We start from the raw sequence: 7,889 nt of genomic DNA, 5'->3' as shown, positions 1-7,889 counted from the left end.
CAGATGGGGAAAAAGGAATATATATATGAATTCAGATTTCAAGGAGTAAACTAAATAATTAAAGTTCATCCTAAAAATTAAGCCTGTATTTACTGTTTGTTGATTTTGGGGGGCTAGGAAGCAAAATGTATACTAAAGATGAGTGAGAATTCATTTTTCACAAAACCTGTCTCAGTCATGTTTGTCATAAAGCTGATTATTTCTTTGATCCTAAAATGTTGATTTCTTTGGTCTTATTTCTTACAGGTTAATGAGCAGATCAGTCTTCTTACCGAACTGACCAATTTTCCAAATAAGTAGGTTTTGTTTAGTTATTAGCAGGAGCAGTGGGACAGCAGGGACCATAGGACAATACTCATGAGGGAACCCTTGACTCAGCAAAGTGGTTTTGGGCCATCTAGTTTGGTCCAGGGACCAAGGGAACTCTTCATGGGACTTTAGCATGCCTGCTAGGAAGAGATAACTATGGAGGATATGTCTTCCAGGCAGCTTCCAGAAACACACACAGTGAGCCCCAGGCACAGTCCCCAGCTCCCACTGTAGCCACTACCATGGCACATCACAGACCCTAATGATCCTGGAGCTCTTGCAAGCAGATGCAGCTCTGCATGCCCAGTGCAGAAGAGATTCCTGGTGCTTCCCACTGATCTCGGGCCCAGTGATGATGGGCTACTTCTCTGCAGGACATGAGCCATGGCAAGGGTCTCTGTCACCAAGTAGTGCAGCTGTGAGAAGAGGTCAGGGGGCTGTACAACATCGGGGAATTAGAGACTTAGTTGTCTTTGTGAGGCAAACAAAATAGCTTTGATTAAAAGATACAGGTTGTGATTGAAATAATTCTTAACTTTTTCCTACTTCTTGCTAATTTTAAAATTTTTTTGGTTATTAATTTCCCTTCTGATTTCAGCTGTCGTAATTTCCAGTTTTACAGAAAGTGTTTCTGTCCACAACATATTCAAAACAATGAGAACTGGAGCAGCTCAGTCCCTAGAACTTCAGGTTCTCCATTCCCTAGTGAGAATCTTTGAGAAATATAAATTAAAATTAGTTTCAGTGCATTGAATTAATTATTCCATTTATTGGTTATTATCTTGCTTTGTGGTTTTACGTGCCTCTGAACTGTAGATGGAATTAGAAAAGAGACAATCAACTAATTAATCTTGGGCTTCCAAAAGAGACAAAAGTGTTTGAAAGATGGGAAGAAAGTAAAGTAAAAACTTCATCAAACTGAAAAAAAAAATTCACAAAACTCAAAAAAACCTTTAAAAGATCATACAGCTATATAAAACATAAATTTATTTCATGTTTATGCACTGCAATTATTCAGCATCTGTGGGTATATCTATATTTGTATGTATAGAAATTTAATGCATTGGCAGAAAATGTCATGTTTCTATAGCACTCCAGAGATTATGAATAAAATATTCAGATGGTTGCAATTGCATTTGCTAAATTATCTCACTGACCTTTTCCTAACTTATGTTGGCCCACAGTGGATGAATGAGCACTGCCAAAAAAATAGAAAAACACCATTTACCAGTCACAGAAAAAAAAAGATAGGTGTTCAGAAGTAGGTGCTATTCAAAACAGGCATCAGGGACAAAAATTTAGAACTGGCACATATTGTGAAAATAATTCTTATACTCAAGTAACACATGCCATGTGTCTAAAATGAAGTTTGGCAAGTGAGGATCTAGCAGTGATTTTTGATAGTCATTCTGTGTAGAGTAGCACCAAGCTAGGTGTAAGACTCACTAGTTTGACTCATGGCATAGCATCAAAAAAAATTAATTCTGTCAAAAGAAACCATTAACTTTTCCAAACTGCATCTTGACCCTGTGTCATATCTGCTAAACCTTAGTTTGGTCTAGGCTGGATCTAGGCTGAAGTTGGACATGAATTTTGCAATGCACATCACATGGGGATGCACATCATGGGGTTACTAGCCTGTCTCCACAGTCCTAGACATCTCCTCCCATTTCATGGTGAGGATGCACCGTGGAACAACAAGACAGGTTCTTCTACAACCAATGTCTGTACCAGTTCTGCTCTAGGTTGTGTAAGTCTATACTTACCAGCACTTATAAAAGAGGTTTCCTCCTACCACAAGGAAGATATCCATATTACCATCTGTAGACGCCCTTCCTGTTAAGGGTGGGTCATCACACCATCTCACCTAAAATATATAGGATACCACCAGCACTACATGTAATAAAATATCTTTCTTTGTATTTGAAAACAGAAGTGAAGGGGGCTTATGTTTACCTGTAGTTAAATGATATTGGTTTATATGGAAAAAGAGAACAGTGTCTTTGGATACAGAAAGACATAATGATTTATGCAAAATGCTGTTAATTTTAATGTATATGCATATTACCTAAATTATAGCATGCCTGGAAGATTTTGCCACACAGGAAACACATCATGTGTTGAAGTCTTCTTATAGTCCTTCTGATTTTGTAGAAAATCTATCAAAATGTGTTCTGAAAGGGTTTTTTTTTTCTTTAAACTACTTAATATTTTATATTTATTTAAAGAGGTCTAAGGCTCAGCAAAATTGTGGTCTGGAATGCCTCAGAACTGAATTAATAAACACATCCAGAACTGAATATGCACTGAAATATTCCAATCTTAACCATCTAGCAAGTGGGGTATTTAAACACAAACAAATGAAGATGCATATAGATGATCTGGCACTTTGGCTGCAGTAATTTAGTGAGATAAGATTTAATGAAGAGCAAGATAATACTCAGTAGAAATATAAAAAAGAAAGCTTCTCTACTAAGTCATAAAGCAAGAGATTTAGGAGCATGTAGAGGGTAATTGTAAATAAATCAAATTAACTCCCAGTACAATGCATTTTGAAAAGTTCCACTCCGGAATTTATATACATATGACACTATTGTAGAGCAGGGGAAATTATTCTTGAGGTTCTACTTTGCTATTCTTCTGTAGGCACTTAAGCATAAAGAACAAGCTGTACTCACAAGTGTCAATCTGTAAAATTTTTATATGTGTTCATCTCCATTCACGGAGTGCATAGTTTCTAATGCTAAGTTCCAAATAGTAGTGGAGAGCATTTAAAAATAAATTTAAAAATCAGTTTATGGGATTGCCTGTTTCCAATATGTTACCCAGGATCTGGAAGTGGGTGGGGGTTTTGGTTTTGGTTATTTTTTTGTTTGACTGGTTGTTTCAATATTAAAAATAATATTATTTGTATTTTTATTATAAGTCGGATTAAAACCAATATATGCAGTTTGTTACAGGCTTTGGTTAGAATTTTAAAGTGATTCCACCTGTATCTTTTTCTTAAAGTATGAATACTAAAACCATCAAAAGAACTATGAGTAGCTAAGGTTACATTTGAATGCAAGTTAAAACAGCATAACTAGAGTAACATATTCATATATTCTTAGGGCTGGCATAGTCTTCTCTCACTCAGGTGGTCTTCTACTTAGACAAGACAGAACAAGCAAGTCATATTTATTCTCACTTCTAAAGAACAGCTTTTTAAAAAATGAGAGCAAATGAAAACACATACATTCCATAAGCAGTGGTCAAATGAAAAAAAAATTTAAAAAACACCATGTCAGTCACATTAGTATACTGTCAAGCCAACCTTCTGCCTCAAGGTGTTCTCTGTTAGTAGCACATTTCCCATCTGTTATCTGGGTTTGAAAGGCCATTTCTCTGGTCAGGCTTAAAAATGTAAACTATATTCTCCCAAAATCTTCCATTCCTCCTATAATTGGAACATCACTTTTCTTAAAATATTTCTGTCTTTGTGTTTCCCTTGGTAATCCTCATCATTTTTCCTCAGGTCCTGAGATCATTCATTCTCCCCTACCCCAACTGTGGAGATTTTTACAGCCTCCTTTTTAGATACTCTTCCTACAGGTTCATTTTGCAGTCCAGCCAGTAGAAAAAAACATGAACTCTTGACTCATTCCCCCACTAACCTTTTTTTTAGGCAACCTGACATTAATGCAGCTTGTCTGGCTTACATACTTATTTGAGAATATAATGAAGAGCCGAATCCTTATTATTTTGAAGAAAAACTAGGATCATTGTCTCAGGCTTGGACATCTGAAGCTGGGTGAAATGAATTGTACTCCATGTAGCTTAACTTCTATTTCATTGCATAGTAGCTGTGTTATCCAAAAGTCAGCTGTTAAACTGCACAGGGAAGAAGATTGTGCTGATGCTTCTGTTTTTCCACACTTTATCATTTGACAATCAATTTTTTCACTTTTTTTAATCTAACATTTTAACCACTTTAAATACATTACACCTCTTAATATTTTCATGCGTTTTTTTCACATTTATCAGTGTGGTTTATGAATCATGATGAACCCTTGGAGATAAATGTATTATCACCTTTTATTTTATAATAAAACTGAACAAGGATAGATTTAGATTAGATATTAGGAAGAAATTCTTTTCTGTGGAGATGGTGAAGCACTGGAACAAGTGGCTCAGAGTAGATGTGGATGCCCCATTCCTTGAAGTATTCAAGACCAGGCTGGGTGGAGTTCTGAGCATCGTGGTCTAATGGAAGGTTTCCTGCCCGTGTTAGGGGGTTTGGAACTAGGTGACCATTCAAGTCATTTCTAACACAAACCATTCTATGATTCTGTGCTTCCATGATCTATGGTAAATTACACTTTAAAACTCTGAAATTCTTAAACAGTTACTAGGCCTAAGGAAATCTGGAATCGAATAATTAAAAAACACTCCAACAACACAACAACCGGAAATTACCCAAAGATAGGTGCATAAGATTATTGCTGAAATAGTGCATACAGTGGGCTGTGTCTGAAGTATCCACACTGCAGTAATGAGCCACCTTCAAAAACAAGCCAAGGGGCTAGGCAAAATATTGCACATGGCAAGACACAGTACTGGTAAGAAAGCATGGGTCCTAGACTGGAATGACCACAAGTGCACTAACCCCTTTTATTCTGGCAACAATGAAGCCCCTCACAGCAAAATGAAGAACCCTTTGTAGAGAGAGGGATTGTGTCTCTAGTTGAGGCTTCCTGAAAAGATTACAACTGGCTGTTCAAGTAACCTGGTCTAGCAGAAGGTGTCCTTTCCCATGGCAGGAGGATAGGAAAGAGATCTTCCTTGAGTCCCTTCTAATCCAATCCATTCTATGTTTTCATACCATTTCCACAATGTTGAAAGTGCCTCCTGGGGGATTCTTGCTCTGAAAAAGGGAAGGTTATGTCTCCTGTTGGCTCGATCTTTAGATGTAAACCAGGTCTGCTTATAAAGTAAGAGCAGCTCTCTGATATTCCCATTTGAGTTTTACGAACCCAGGATACACTTAATACTGCATGTGTCTATGCACAGCATGTGTATACTGCATGTATTGAAAGCATTGGGATCAGAACCAGCACATGCCTGGATTGCTTCTGGAGGCACATTTTGCAACATGGGACCAAGGTTCGGCACACTATGGGTCAAGAAAGAGAGCCAGCTTCTGAGCCTGATCCTTGGGCACAGTTTAAGGGTCAGGTCTTTCCCTGACTCTGTCTTTGGACTTTTCAAACAGCCCTGTTGAATATAGACCAACCATAGGAGGGCTTTGCTCTATGCTGAGCTGATGGAAGCCATCTATATATGCCACATGGAATGAAGGCCCAGGTTTGGTTCCCGACACTGTTACGTGTTTTAGACATAAATCTGTCACTTCAAATGTGACTGCGTCCATCTGCATAGCAATCTGCTCTGACAAGGGTAAAGCAAACAGAGTGAGAAAGCTAAGAAATATTTCAGTCCTGTATGCTAGGTTAGGCAGGGTTCCTTGCTATCTAGATGGTTTACCCAAAAAGAAAGTAAGCTGCCTTAGCAAAGCACAGTGGAAACGATGAGCAGCCTGGTCACTGGCAGACAGAGAAGCTGGCAGAATTGCAGCTGGAAGACATAAGCAGGATTTAACAGAATTAAAAGAGGTAGCAGGCAGACACACATGCATAGGGCAATAGTTTGTGAAGCAACAGAGTGCAACACAGGATGATAATCATCAGAACTACCAAAACAGTATTTGTAATTGCTATTGTATCTCAGTTTTTAAGAACCATAATTTTTTTATCACAACAGCAGTGTCTTGCAGAGAGGCTGCAGGGACAAAAAACACATTTACCCTGACCTGGTATATATGTCAGACACTGACATCTACACTGCAGACACCTGCATGTGAATTAGTGAACTCCAGCTTTAAAATTAGCTGAGGTAAATGCTGTCCTGAAAAACATATTCTTTAGCTAAAGTACTGCAAAGGCAAAATTTGGTAAATTTAATCTAATCTAGCTAAGGTTAAGGGAAGTCTTACTTAGGTAGAAGTAACAACATGATAGAGGAAATAATAAAAAAAGCCCCATCTGTCAATATGAGAACATGGCCTCATTTAAATAAAAGGAGACTAGTCTTGAGCAGTAGACAGATACCTGTTGAAAAGTTGAAAATTCTTCCATTAAACCCAGTAGGTTTTATGTTTGCATCTGGCACTGTGCTTTACATTTCTTTTGACAGAAGCTGAGATATTGGGAGTATGCATAAGATGGTAAAATAAAATCCAACATCAAGATGAGTTGCTGAAAGATAAGCTCATTAAACAAAATGAAATCGATCTTACTAAAAAATGTTTGAAGGCAAAAAGCAATCTAGGAAAATATTTATGAAATAGGTTAGCTTTCTAGGGAGTAAAACCATAATTTGTCCAAACAAGAAGAAAAATAAGAGTATTGCTACCACTGGTGCTACAGTTTTTTTCAATATGTGTGAGTAGTTTTACAATATGTTCTTGTGATGAGGAGTCAGGGAAGGAGATAAAAAGTAAGATGATGAGTGCAAGGTAAAACTGATTGTGCATGAGATGAATGCTTTCCATTCCTCCCAGCAGTGCAGTTGAGGGTAAGTGCAAGCAAACAGACTTTATTCACTTCTAAATTGAGCAGAAGACAGTTTATTTGTTTACTGTATTACAGGAACACATGCAATTTAGCTAATGTGCTTTTTTGTTGTTGGGTTGCTTTGGTTTTGCTTTGGGTTTTTTAATGTCTTTAAATTTGTGCTACTGCAGGTCTCCCTGGGAAAGAGCTTTGTCTAACAATGCCTCGAGGAAGGAGCGCATTGAGGCTGTGAACGTCTGCATGAAGTAACTATTTGCAAAGAGCAATTTTTGAGGAAGGCTACATTCAGTGGTCCTAACTAGCAACTGGTTGATAATTCTGTCTGGTTGTTGAGGATACTCTTTGCAAAGTGCCCTGTGACAATATACTTTTTCTCCCTCAGTGTTTTTATACAACTAATGTAAATCTCTACTTTTAACAGCATGTGAGGAAGTGAATTCCCTGAAGTTACAGGAAATTGCTGTCTGAGGAAAGAAGCAGCACTCAAAAGAAGAGCATTCTTACTGCTTTCTTGTACCAGGGTTTAGTCCATTTCACCAGAAAACAAGCTTGATTTGTTCAACAATATAAGGAAAATGCCCACCTAGAGAGGGGGTTTCTTAGCTTGCCTAAAACATTAGTTTAGACAGAAATTCTCACCTGGTAAAAACAGTATTGTCATTACATCTACAGTAACTGAAGTTTAACAAATTATAATTTCAAGAAAAAGTTGAGTTGAACATAAAAGAATTTCAATAATAAATTTAAATAGTTGTACATTATTTGAGTTCTTATTCATATATGAAAGTAGGCAGTAACAATATTTGTATGTGAAACTATTTGTTGCCCAAGATGAGAAAGAATTACAAGAGTGGGCCATGCAAAATGAGGTATATTCATCAAATGAAATGTCAAAGTCTACTGTGCTGGTAAATCCTCCCAGTTCATTTGATTTCATGACTCCTCTGATTACTTTTCGAAGTCCTGTAT

Source organism: Corvus brachyrhynchos, unplaced genomic scaffold, assembly GCF_000691975.1.
Source record: "Corvus brachyrhynchos isolate BGI_N302 unplaced genomic scaffold, ASM69197v1 scaffold202, whole genome shotgun sequence".
Lineage (NCBI taxonomy): Eukaryota > Metazoa > Chordata > Aves > Passeriformes > Corvidae > Corvus > Corvus brachyrhynchos.
The sequence above is the reverse complement of the archived record's forward strand: the minus strand, read 5'-3'. Positions refer to the sequence as shown.